At 46.8% G+C, this 13723-nt stretch overlaps 1 protein-coding gene and 1 non-coding gene across 3 annotated transcripts in view; one reads left to right on the forward strand and one right to left on the reverse strand.

The window, feature by feature from the left end:
- The first annotated feature begins 1259 nt into the window (after window positions 1-1259).
- The window catches only part of MAPRE3 (microtubule associated protein RP/EB family member 3), a 60602-nt gene continuing 48138 nt past the window's right edge, over window positions 1260-13723 (forward strand). The window contains exon 1 of one of the 2 annotated variants that reach the window (XM_039474407.2): window positions 1260-1536. The gene's annotated coding sequence lies outside the window, so the exon portion shown is untranslated. The remainder of the gene's footprint in view (window positions 1537-13723) is intronic. The other variant, XM_039474413.2, reaches the window with a different exon arrangement.
- LOC120362241 (small nucleolar RNA SNORA48) lies at window positions 3746-3880 on the reverse strand. The gene has a single exon (XR_005578201.1). It is a non-coding gene; the product is annotated as a small nucleolar RNA SNORA48 (small nucleolar RNA).

A 13723-nucleotide genomic window follows, 5' to 3' on the forward strand; every position in this document is an offset into this window, starting at 1 on the left:
CTGAGGAAAAAGACAGCATTCCTGCCCACCAGGGTCACAGAGCCTGATTGGAGACACAGACATGTAAACAAATGATGAGAGTGCAAGGTGTGTGTAAGAAAGGAGGAATGTACAGGGTGGGTACAAAGGTGACCTCAAGGCATCCACGGGAGTCAGGTCTGAGGGAGGAAGAGCTAGAAGACATCAGCACCAAGAGAACCAAGATGCTGAAGTCACAGGGGCAAAGAACATACTCTGAGCAGAGCAGTGCAGGGCAAGGACAGCAAGTGTCGAGAGGAAAGGGGGATCGAGATGAACAGAGGAGATCCATAAAAGCATGCTTGGAGGAGGGAATTCGGGAACATGAACGGACATGTCAGAGGGCACTAGTTTTGAGGAAGTAGAATGCAAACCAGATAGTGAGCAAGATGAAGAAATAAGACGTGTTTATCCTTGCAATGCGAGAAAGACAGTAAGGCTGACAAAAACTTAAGTGATACGTGGATAGACAATTTTCTCAGCTCGATTTAAGGGTAAAGGTGTACTCTCTGGTAGGAGATGAAAGGGAATGTTTAACCTAGGTAGAAAAAAATGGGGCCAGGTACGGTGGCTCACGCAGAGGACTTTGGGAGGCCGAGGGGGGTGGATCACCTGAGGTCAGGAGTTCAAGACCAGCCCTGGCCAACATGGTGAAACCCCGTCTCTATTAATAATGCAAAAGTTAGCGGGGGATGGTGGCGCACGCCTGTAAATCCCAGCTATTGGGGAGATTGAGGCAGGAGAATTGCTTGAACCCGGGAGGCAGAGATTGCAGTGAGCCGAGATCGCGCCACTGCACTCCAGCCTGGGCGACAAGAGTGAAACTACGTCTCAAAAAAAGAAAAGAAAAGAAATTGAATTTGGGGATTAGCGAAAAAGGCTGTGATTGGAAGCCACACACTAAGAGAGAAGACAAAATCCAGCCTTAGCTCTTCCACGTCGCTGAAAGAGAAGAAAACGTCTCTTTTTCCTTTTTCGTAGCCATAAAAGATGAAAATCCGTCATCCAGCTACTGGAAGCAGGTGTACACGGTTGTTCCTCCTGTGATGAGACAGGGTGGAGGGATTGTTACCCTGTTGCCAAGGAAAAAGGAAGGGGCTGTTCCCAGTTGCTATGGTGACAAGGTAGGCGCGTTTCCTCGGTATCGCTGCACACAGCTAAGGCGGTCTCCTCTCCTCGTTGCTACGGCAACTCAGTGGGGCTGTTCCCGTCGCCCCCCGCCTCCCGCCGCAGTCGGCGAGGCAAGGTGGAGGTAGGGGCTGTCCTCCTCCCGCCGCCCAGTTGCCTTGGAGACGGCGGGTGCCCAGGCCCCGCCCCGCACGGACTGACAGCGGCGGCCGCATCGCGCCTGCGCAGTGCCCTCGTCCCCCGCAGTCTGTGCGTTGAAGCCGGAGACCGCGGCGGCCTCAGCGAGGACCCTCCGCCCCGGAGCCGCCGGCCGGAGCCGCAGCCTCTGCCGCAGCGCCCCCGCCGCCTGTCCCCTCCCCCGCCGTCTCCGCCGGAGCCGCCTCGCGCACTGTGAGTCCGGGCCGAGGCGACGGACGCCGTGGGGCTGAGTCAGCGGGAGGCCCGGGCCCGGGCTGGGGGAGGGGAACCGGGCTCCCCCCGCCCTCGCCTCCCCACTCGCATCCCCGCACCGCGACCGCGCCTTCCCCGCGCAGGTCAACCCCCTCCATCCCCGTCGCCCGGCTCCCTCCGGCCTCGGCGGCCCGGCCTCCCCAGCCACTCCCCCTCCTCTTCCCTCCCCTCCCTTCCCTTGCCTCTCTCCGGATCCACCTTGGGGGTCCTTCCGCACTAGATGTGGCCACCGCACCTCTGCCCTGGACTGATACTTCCTCCAAACTACCTCCCGTCCGCCCTTGTCCCTTCTCCCTCCTCCTCGCTCCTCCTAGGCCTGACATCTCCCGGCCTCTCTGGTTCTCCACAGTGATATGCCAGAAAAAGAGTGACTGGAGAGCCAGGGGAGACTTGGGGGAGGGGGAACATCGCGCTGGGCCCAGCCTGGGGGCCTCGGGTTTCTTCCCCACCCGCTCCCGCCTGGCCGGTTTGGGGAAGCAGGTCTGGACAGTTCTCACGGGCTGCTCAGAGCCTGCCGGGCTTTCCGAATAGATTTGGCTGAGAAGGGTTCAGCCCCATCGTGACCATATAGCGTTTATGAACGCGGCTAGTGCCTGGTGGCCTTCTAGTGGGTGAGCTACTGCCCAGCCGGCAGGCGGTGTGAAGCGGGGAGTAGAAGTAGTGGAGGGAAGGGAGAAAGGTTGCCTTTGGGAGCTCCAAGTTCCTGCGCTTCCGGTGTGTTGTTGTGAATAAGCATCTGGTGCCACTTTTTAAAATGCAATTTTTAAAATGGCACTGCAACCCTGGTATAATGTGAGGTTTGGAAACAGGCCTGTTACCATCCATAGGAAGTGCTTACTGTTTCTATACGAAGGGGCTGTGGCAGGACTTGATCTTGGATTCCTGTAAATTAACTGATTGGGTAGTAGTGAGTTTTAACATAACGTGTGCAGAGTGGAGAGGAAGCAGAAAAATCAAAGCTTCTCCATGGTGTAGGTGTGAGGCCTGTATACTGTGCCTCCTGCAGCTGTGTCTTTGTAGGGGTGTCACCGCATAGGGGTTCTAGCATATTTGGACTATTCCTTGGGTTCTGTTTGCTCCCCCTTCACCTGCCCGTCTTGCAGTCCCTGTTTTTGGAATAGAGGAGGGTCCCAAACAGTTTTCTTTTTCCAGGAGAACTGAGCTGAAGTCAGAGTTAGTGCCCAGAGCCAGAAACTCTTAATAAACATGTCTCAACTTGAGGGCTCCTAACTACTATGTGTGTAGCTCATTGTCAACTTCTTTTTTATTTGGCTTCCAAATTTCAGTGTGCTTTTAGAAAACACATGTAAATATAAGCTGGATCTACCACACGAGAGGCTTTGGGCTTTTTACTCCAGATAGCAAAAGGAACGAATGGTCCATTGCTAAAAATCATGGTGAAGGAGCCACTCATTTGGAGTTTCTGAGGTTGCAAACACTGAGAAATAACTATTTCACTCCTTTACTTTGCTCAATCATGGCCTATTGGCAGCCTCCTCAGAGCCACTCCCTGCCCCCATGCCCATCAGATTAGTTTACAGTAGCCAAGACGGCTGTCGCCCTAGTTTTAAACATAGAGATGAAGTTCAGGAAAACTATAGCCCCCATCCAGAAGGGCAATTTCTTCTGTTTCGAATGCCGGACTGGGGTTTGGTGGGATGCACCTGCCTGTGGTGCAATGGGAACCGTGGGGCCTGAGAGTGGCATTCCTTCCGTGTGGTCCTGTATCACATAGCTCACCAAAATACCCGAGCAGGGCAGGAGCAGACAGCTGTGCTGGAGAGCTGCTCCTCCTGGGCTGAGTGTATTTTGGGAATCAGCGATATTACTGGGGTGGAGGGTTGTGAATTAAGAGGGAAGAAAATGTGTCAAGGCTAGGTAGATCAGGAGGTTGTAAGTAAAAGGTTCCTTTCCAGTTTGCTCTGGGATATAACACTTTCCGAGGATCACAGTGGTTTTTATGTGGATTAATTCGCCTTTGAAATCCATACCAGTGTTTTATGAAATAATGACGGAATGCCTTTTAAACTGCTGCTATGAGGAAACAGGACTAATAACATGTCTTGGGCATTGCCTATCCAGCTGTTGCTGAGTGTAATTGTTTGTTTGTTTGTTTGTTTGTTTTTTCCTTTTCTTTTCTTTTTTTTACCTGTGTGTCCAAGGCATGAACCAGGCATAGGCACAGATCAAAAGCCAAGCTGGGATGAACAAGGGGTTGCTTTGTCCCTGGCTGATATGATATGGGCACCACCAACCAGATGCCACTCTACCCAGGTCAGGGACGAGTGTAATTGTTAAGATCAAGGAGAAGCACATGATTCGAACCAAGTTAGACCTAAGTCTGTGTATCGATGTTGTGATTTTGTAGGACTGTATTCTTGGTTCTAAGACACACCAGCAATTTACCAATAGCTTTTAGGTAAAATAATCTCATGTTACCAGATCAAAAATGTATGTTGATTTCAAGGTACATCCTCATTTTAGAAACATTAAAACAGTCAGGAAGTGGCAAGACTTGAGGAAGGGATTTGTGAATCTTGGAATTGAGAACGAATGGTGTTGATAATATCCCTGTTTGATGATGTCATTTCTGACCCACCGTCCTGATAGTGCATGCATTGTGAAGATGAGTTTCTTCCAGCCCTTCATGCTGGCGCACATTATGGGGTTGTGTTTGTAAGATAACTGGCTGGAGTTAGGCATGGTAGGAGGCTACTGAATGGAGGAAAGTTCCCATATGGGAATCCAATCAAAGGCCTTCATGTGGTCCTCTCTAGAAACTGAGCCAAGTAACCGGTAGCAAACGTCTTATGAGCCATACCTGAATTTAGCCAAGTAACATTTGTCGGGAGCTGAACAGAAAATGTAGTTTTTAAAAACAGAATGCATCTGCCCTGATTTGCTTACAGACACATTTGTAAAGATTCCAAGGCTCCTTCCCTTAGGATGTTAGCACTGGAGGTGACCCCAAATGGTATAGTTTCATGCCCTCATTTCTAAAGTGACACAAGACACTAAGAGTTAAATGACTTGCCTAAGGTCACCCAACCCGTGTGGAACATGTGTAAAAACACTTTGTAAATTGTGTACACTAGGCAGGTGAATGTTGGTGGTTATTAGAGGCTGAGTCAGGATTAGATCTCCAGATTTCCACACTAGAGTTACTCTTCAGCACCGCATTGCTTCATCCCTCGTAATGTTCCAAAGGGTTTCAATAAAAATAATTTAGTAGTCTGTAATTAGCCCTGTAGACAAGGGCTTGTTTTGTCGTCTGAGATGTTGTAAAGCCAGGCAATGTTTGGTGTCAAACTGTCTAATTAAATATTTATTCTTGCCACCTTAAAAATAATACTTTTTTCTCACGCATTCTGACTTTAAGAAGGTCTTCTTTCTAATTTGCATCGACTAACAGAAAAGCGAATGTGAAGTTGGGTATTTGAAGTCTTTTCTACTTCTCATATGTGAGACTACCGCATTCCAGAAAGCAAGGTGGAGAGGCTGAGAGGAGGAGCGTGCATACTGGGCAGCAACGGGGATGTCTTCCCGCTTTCAGAATGGAACCTTCTGTAGTTTCTGGGAGCCATAGGGACTTCTAAACCCTATCCTTGGGAAGTGCTGAGGCAGCCTGGCCTCTGGAAGCAGGCAGACCTGAGTTCAGATCCCCATCCAGCCACCTCCTGGCTGTGTGGCCTTGGGTGAGCTATGTTACCTCTGAATGCCAGTAAGACTGGAATAATAGCCATCTGTTTTACAGGGTTATTGTGAGGATTAAATGAAAGAAAGTGTGTAGAGTGCTTGCTTCATAAGAGATACCAGTCATTATTTTATATTTACTAAAGCATCAAATAACAAATAATGGTTTCAAAATTGTATCGTGATTTAGGTCCATCTTGGACCCCCAGTTCCGTAGCCCCCATCTCTCAGCAGCCCTCTCGGTATTTGACAGGGACAGAGAGAAGGTTTGTCCTGGGAAGAACTGGCACTTGCATTATTATTTCAACTGCCGAAACAGGAGTATATGAAATGTATCTTTGCTCCATGTATTCAGCCAACCTGAAAGACTGGCAGGACGGGAGCATTTGATTTTAGGAGGCACAGATGTGGTATGCTTGGGGTTGTGGTGTGCTTGGGGGTGGCTAGTCCTCCATCAGGGAGGCCAGTCTGGGGAGTGGTCTTCATTTGCAATAGAAAAGCTGCTGAGCTCTTGCTTGTGAGGGACACGCATGTGGTCTTCATTGGCTTCCTCACTGGTAGAGGCGTAGATTTCATCGGTGACTTGGCTCAAATCAGCTTCTGCATCCGTGAGATCCAGAGGGCAAGGGAAAGGAGCTATTCATCTTAGGAAGGAAACCTCACCAGTAAGCAGAGGTAAAGGGAGGTCATTTTGCATGGAGAGAATTACAGACTGGCTCAAGGCAGAGACTACTGAGTAATTAAAGAACCAGGGCAAGCTGTTCAGGTGAGAGAGCAAAAGTGAATTTAAATTCCTAGATAAATTTCAGTAGGGAAGGAAATACCCATGTATAGACATCTAAAGATTGAAAACAGAAACACAATACTGTTTACCTCTGGGAGGTGGGATTTGGGTGTGGAGAAGGGAAAAGGAGACTCAAAGGGGAACTTTATATGCTTTGATATTTGACTTGTTATAAGAAGCATGTATGCTTTTGTCATTTAATGAATACCAAATAGAGTGGGCAGTAGTAGTTGTTCAGTAAATACATGTTGGTACAAAAGAAGCAGCTGACTTTACTTGGAGCCTCTCATGCCTGGGACAAATAGTGTTTGACAGTTTCAAGCAGGCCAAGGCAGTTTGCACCAAACCAAGGTCTTAAGTGAGGGCAGGACCCTCCAAGAGGCTGCTTCGCTGGCAGCCCAGGGTACTTAACTGACCACCTACCTCATCACGTCTTCTTAAGACTGTTATTTTAGCTGGTCACTCCCTCGCTTGACCAGCTAAAATAATCATAGCTATTCTAATAAGCTCATTTAATTTCCAGCTATTGATGAAAATGGCACCTGACCATATGACCTTCCTGAAAAATCCCTGCCTCTTACTTAATGTCAAGAGGGCTTGAAGTTTAAAGGGACCCAAGCTGAAATGCTGGCACACTGTGTAGCTAGGTTCTAGATCAGACCTGGCTGGTACAGCATACCTTTTACCTAGTGATTTATTGACTGTTTCTGTTAGGAATTACTGGTAAACTGTGATAAAATCTTTAAGGACTGTTGAGCTTTTAATTTTGTCATTAAGTTGGCCAGCTGTATTTTCTAGCCAGAAGTCATATTTATTATAGAAAGATGACACACCTATCATTTGAATACGTCCTTTGGGTTGCTTACCCAGGAGTTAGGATGGGTTATGCTGAGTAATTCACATTCCATCATGCAGTCTTCCCTTTGGCCAGGAGTACAGATTCGCATGACAGTTGGCCAAGTTTGGTGAAGCATGCTGTGGCCAAGGATGGTTTTTCTTGTGTGTAGAGCTGACTGGCCAATACTAGCATAAGCCTGATCTTGTACTCACTCGCACAATGCCCTACCAGCTTTGCTAAACCGACCAGATGTTGTTAGTCAACTTTTTGGCATAACATCAGTGTTTTAAGCTCTGGACGCTTCATTTGTCTCAAGTAAATAAGGACTTGTCCTATCTAAAATGTTTTAACTCCACGCAAAATGATTTTTTTCCCCTGAAAAAAATCCTCCTATGTATAGGAGATACATATCATTTGTGTGATATGTTTAAAATAACTGAGCAAGAAGAATGACTTCAAGTCTGCCTAGTAGTTTGACTATATATAAAAAGGCTTAAAGGATATACGTCCTTAGACCAGAAATTGCCATTCTAGGAATATTTAGAAAATCAGAGATGTGTAGACATACTTGTAAACGATTTTTATTAATGCAACATTACTAGTAATATCAAACACTGAAAACAACCAAAAGTGGCAGCAACTGAGGATTGGTCAGGTTCGTCCAGATAAAATACTGCACGGGCATTAAAAACATTGGGAAAATGTTTGGAATATTCATTCCAGAACTCTTAATATCAATGAAAAAGCAGGATGAAAAATAGCATGTCAAGGAAAATACCATATTTATAAAGAAAAATATGAAAAGATACTACTAGAAGCGCATATGCCAAATCATAAGTGACTGAGTGATGGGATTAAAAACAAATGGCTTTTCTTAGTGCTTTACTGATGTTTTCTGAGCTTTTCTGCACTAAGCAACTGTAACTTAATGATGACATTTTAAAACCAGTGACATCTAGATTCCATGTAGCAAAGCAGTCTTTAGAGTCTTTTTTGCCTCTTACTTTTAATTTGTTTAAATTCATCAGAAGGTTTTAATAAAACCTTGTATACCACAGGGCTCTGTTTCGGGTGGCTTTCTTTTCCCTGTCTTTTCAGATTCTCTGTATTCCCAGTTCTCTGGTGTTCCAGTTGCCTTTTTTTGATGCTTTTGCTCATTTCTGGGGTGATGTGCACCCATCTGAATTGTCTGTTTTAAAAGACTCTGCAGCCGGGCGCGGTGGCTCACGCCTGTAATCCCAGCACTTTGGGAGGCTGAGGCGGGTGGATCACGAGGTCAAGAGATCGAGACCATCCTGGTCAACATGGTGAAACCCCGTCTCTACTAAAAATACTGAAAATTAGCTGGGCATGGTGGCGCATGCCTGTAATCCCAGCTACTCAGGAGGCTGAGGCAGGAGAATTGCCTGAACCCAGGAGGCGGAGGTTGCGGTGAGCCGAGATCGCGCCATTGCACTCCAGCCTGGGTAACAAGAGCGAAACTCCGTCTCAAAAAAAAAAAAAAAAAAAAAAAAAAAAAGACTCTGCCAAGGCCTGCTACAGTCACCTTCCTCCCTTTGCCCTTTGTCACTTTCCATTCAGCCATCAGCTCAGAGACCCCTTTTCCTTCCAGGGACGGAGAGGGTTGGGTGACCACCTGTGGCCACCTGATGGGCAGAAGCCCTATGTAGGCATGGCCTAGGCCACTCCCACTGTGCCATACCAGGTCTGTGGAGCTGCTGGCTGTGTCGGGAGGGGCTGGCCTTGTTGGAAAGAGCTGGCTGGGCAGCCGTCCTCTGGCCTCATCTTTCCCATCCACACACACACTGTACATCACCTAGATGGTCAGCCCAGAGGACTGATACCTGCCTTTTGCCAGTGGTGGAGTCTGCCCAGCTCTGAGCCCTGGGAAAGGGGTGCTTCTGGCCTCCCCCTGAGGATCCGGGACTTAGAGTTGAAGAACATATGGCCTGTCACATAGCTCGGTCTGTGCTGTGATAAATGTTTGCTAAGCGGGATCTGCCTCTTCTTCCAAATGGTCTGACTACCCAAACACTTGTCCCAGATGGGGTGGAGGCCTACCCTGCTGCCTGGAATTATTAGTGAGCAAGTCTTTGGGTATGGCTGGCTGGAGGAGCTCCACCACTGGGAGAGAGTGATTGTTGGAGAAACAGTCATCTTATCTTGAGGGCATTGTGGTCCTGGTCACCTTGTAATTTAAATGGTGTTTCCTGACTGGTAAGAAATGAAATCTTAGCTGCTTGTGAGTCAGCAAGATCATAGTTGGGTCTAAGGTATGTGTTGCCATGTGAAAGGGGCAGGTCTTAGACCAGTGGGTGAAATTAGATACCCTTCCCATGTGAGGAGTGTTTCACACAGGCTTATCTCCAGTGGTATAATACGTGCTGCGTAGCCAGGCCTTTCCGCAGCACCAGACTCTTGGCAGCTAGCCACCCTCCACCTCTACCCCCTTCCCTGAAGGTCATTGACACTTACCTGGGACTCTGATTTGGTCCTTGATTTGTTCTGATTTTAGCTGGATAGAGCTCATAGCTGAAAGCTCTCAGTTTAGGCATCCTATTAACACTCTTAAGTAACAGGATCACTGCTAAGTACAGAGATGTGTTATGCTGGCCCCAAATAGCAAGGTACAGTGTCTTGAGACAACTTGATAAGACTTCTGTTACCCCAAAAGTATTGTTTCCAGGTTTATAGATTATTCACATAAATTTGCATATCATCTTCACAAGACATTTAAGCATACTCTCAACACGTATCCTTCATCAAGTCCTTTCTCTGTTTTGTATTGTTAGTGACCATAGGATATAAAAGAAACGCGACTCAACCCTTGTCCATAAGGAGACTGTAATCTGTGTGGAAGACGAGATGGCTATATGGAATGATTAGTGCGTATGACAATATTGCATGTCAGAAACACATCTTTGGTGCTTTATTCTATAAGACATAGTCTGAGCTCTTAAGGAACTCAGCTAATATTCTGGCAAAAGAATTGGACACAAAATTATATGTCACTACAACATGAGGGGATGGAACTGTATTGGCTATGGGAAAGGGTGCTTTGATAAGCCAAAAGGAAGAATCACCCTGAGCCAGTGAGAGCCAGGAAGACTTCAGAGATGAAGACACACTGGAGCTGGGTGTGCAGGATGATGTGGAGACTCATCAGAGGACAGCTGAGGAAGAGAGGCAAAAGAAATGAAAAGAATAGTGCAGTGGGTATCATAGATACCACAGAGCCTAAATTCCAAAAGGATGCTGAGAGGAAAATAGTCGCTGTGAGCTGGAGTAATCAGAAAAGACTTAAGTCTAGGGGCAATGGCTCACACCTGTAATACCAACACTTTGGGAGGCCAAGAGGGGAGGATCACTTGAGGCCAGGAGTTCAAAACCAGCCTAAGCAACCTAGCAAGATCCCATCTACAAAAAAATTTTTTTTAATTAGCCGGGCATCGTGGCATATATGTGCAGTCCCAGCTACTAGGGAAGCTGAGGCAGGAGGATGGCTTGAGCCCAGGATTTTGAGGCTGCAGTGAACTATGATCATGCCATTGCACTCCAGCCTGGGTGGCAGAGTACGGGCCAGTATCTATTTAAAAAAAAAAAAAAAAAAAAAGATAAGACTTCACAGAGGAAGCAGAACCTGACCTTGCCCTAAGGAGGAGCAGGCTGTGAGTTGACAGAACACGAGAGAGGGCCTTTCACGAGGCAAGGTACAGCATCAGCAAAGCAATGGCTGTGGGAAGGAATGTGGTGGGTCCTGTAGGCAGGGCAGCCTTACCAGACTGAGGGTGTGTGCTGGTTTTGAGTTTGGGGAATATTGGTGACATTAACCAGAAATTAGGACGTTTGAAGAGAATTTGGAGAGGAGTTGCTTTTTAGACACAGAGAACTAGAAACAATGTGACAGTGGGTTACAGGACAACCAAGTGGAGGGATCTCATAGAACTGGAAGCTGGGGGTCAGGTTGTGGATGGAGTTGCAGAGTAACAGTCAGCAGCGCAGAGGAGGGCTGGCTTCCCTCAAAGGAATCTCTCCAAAGGTCTTGCATGCAGAGTGCAAAGACCAGAGTCCCGTAATGAGCTTGAGAACTATTCATAGTTAGTGAAAAAGGAAGGAGATGGCGGGAAACTAGGATGATTCAGCAGCATGGGAAGAGACAACGTCTGGAAGTTTCAATGCTGCTGATTTAACTAGATTTAAGGATTTAAGAAGAAGGAAGTCATGATGATTGCTTAGGGTATCCATTCGTTAAAACCCTGGAGTGGTTTAAGGGGAAAATTGATAGAGAAAAATAGAAGCAATGGCTGGTCACCAGAGAATGGCAGCAGGGAGGGAGAGGAAAATAGTAACCAGAAGAAGCAATTGAATTAAATGTTTCATTTTATAAAATAATTATATTCTTTATCAGCAAACATAAAACATTTTAGTATGTGGTTCTTAAAATACATTTTGTGTATTAAAATGTACTTCATCTGCAGACATCCCCATATTGACATCATCCACGTATTTGTAACTTCAAATATTTCATTCCTTCAGTGGCATCCCATCATATTGATGCCAGTATGCTTCACCATCAATCTGTTGTTGGTCAACTGGAGTATTTCCACCATTTTGCAAGTGTAAATATCTCTGTTCTGAACTACTGTACAGTGACATTTTTTTCTTTTTTGTGGATTATTTCTTTGTGGTATATTCCATAAAGTGAGATTACAGAGGTGCAAAGGGTGCAATATTTTTTTAAAATAAGCTTTTTATACAGTGTTCTCCGTAGTGATCTAACCAACTTTCAATTAGAGTAAAAGTTTGGTATTGATGTAGAATCATCTTTTATAAGCAGGAGGTCTGAGCATGTTTAATAGCAGAAGGGAAAAGGAGTTATCCAAAGAAAATAGTACACATGCAAGAGAGAAAGCAAAAAGGAATGATCCTTAGGATCCCAGGTAAAGGTTACTTTGAAGAGGAGAGGGCATGGCTCTTCCTGCCCCTGACTTTTAGGGTGAAGTCCAGGAGAGATTACTGGGGTTCCTCCTAAGAAAAGACCTTTATTTCTTTAGTAAAATAGAGCCAAAGCCACTTGCTGAGGTTGGGGAGGGAGAGGGTTAGTGGGGAATTGAGTTCTTGAAGGTCTGAATTACCCACAGTCAGAAATAAGTCTGAGCATATAAGAGATGAATAAAGGTCTTGTTGTGAGTACTGCATTGGACCCATGAATTCATAATGGGCTAAGTCTTTAAAGTCCTGGGCCTAGAGAAGCAGCAGTGAGGGGGAGCGGGCACCAGACTGGGGGTTGCTTGGCATGTTCATGGCAAGGTTTCTGAGGAGGCAAAACTTAAGATGCAGTGAAGCAGTTGGCCCTAAGGCCAGAGGTGGAGGAAGGGCCACAAGTCGAAGACAGGCACTGGTTGTCTGCCAGAATGAGGAGGCAGAGTAATTACAGGGGCCAGTAGGATCAGAAAGCAGGTTTCAAATATGAGGGATGAGTAGTAAGGAGGCTACTAACAAAGGAAGATTTTCATCTTAAAATTTGGCAGCGGCTTCTTTTACGTTTGTTCATCTTTGTATAATGTTTACATTTCTAACACAGACGTGTAACCACTAACATTTCTTAAACGAATATTTGAAATCTCAGGAGTCGAGCTGTGCCTTCCGGGTGCGGCTAGATGGCTGAGATGGATGAAGGAGAAAGGAAGGTGGAGCTAGATCATGGAGCCTACCTTGGAGAGGTGCTGGGCCTGTGAGGAGCTTCCACGTTTCAGCCAGTGGCCCCTGTGGTCTCAGCTTGTCACAACAGAGCGGCACCCAGCCAGCAGCCCTCCTCCACCTACACTGCAGTAGTGTTCAAAAGCCGAGGAGGCCCATCTTCCTCAGGCTTGACAGTCATCGCTTACATGTGCTGTTGCGTGAGTCTGGTGGTTTCCAACTCTCTGAGTAGATGCTTACTGAGCCATGCCTCTCTGGCCTCTGTGAGTGAAGGTTCTTCCTCCAGACAGATAGCACCCCTTGCTAGGAATGCAGTTTCGCGAGTGGAGCTTGGGTTCTACTCATTTTGTGAGGGTTCGCCCTCACTCATCTCCTCCACTAGGTGCTTTGTGCAGCGTACAAACTGTGCAACTGTGTATAACAGCCCTGTTTCTCTCTTGTCTGTTATGAAACTTGGCCTAGGGTCCTTTCCTCCTTTGACCCCTCTCCTTCTCATGTCCTCTTGGATCATCCACTTCGACCCTGACCCTATCTGACACCCTGCGCCATGGCCTTTATTCCACCTACCGGATTCACATCACTTTCATGCTGCACAACTGAAGGCGTTTACACAGCTCACCATGCAAAGCAGCCACAGGGGCTGATAGCAGGGGACTTAACAAGGTGGGAGTATGTGTGAGTCAGGTACGGGAATCAGCCTGTGGAGACGGAAAAGCTAGGGCTGCTTTCTCCAAGGCCTGACACTGAGTCTAAACCTTGCCTGGACATTTTGTAAGTCTGATTTCATGAAAGCCAGGACCTAAGCAGAAGTGTGGCTTCCTGCCAGGCCCTACCAGGAAGGAACAAACAGCTTACAGCACAGGCCTCCAGCCAGGTGGGGTAGGAGCGAAAGGGCATTGTGTTGCCTGTGGAATTCAGTGGTCTCTCTGTAAGCAGAGCCTCCTGCCACTGTTCTTTTCCCTTTTCCCCTAGTCAGCCTACCTGAGAATAATTAGCCCTCGGCCTATAATTAGGTAAAATGATTATTTTGCTACTGTTTATCCATTTCACTAGATAACTAGCTTCATGAGGCAGGGGTCATATAAGACTTAGCAGTAGCTAGGGCTCAACAA

Source organism: Saimiri boliviensis, chromosome 1, assembly GCF_048565385.1.
Source record: "Saimiri boliviensis isolate mSaiBol1 chromosome 1, mSaiBol1.pri, whole genome shotgun sequence".
In the NCBI taxonomy this organism is placed as follows: Eukaryota; Metazoa; Chordata; class Mammalia; order Primates; family Cebidae; genus Saimiri; species Saimiri boliviensis.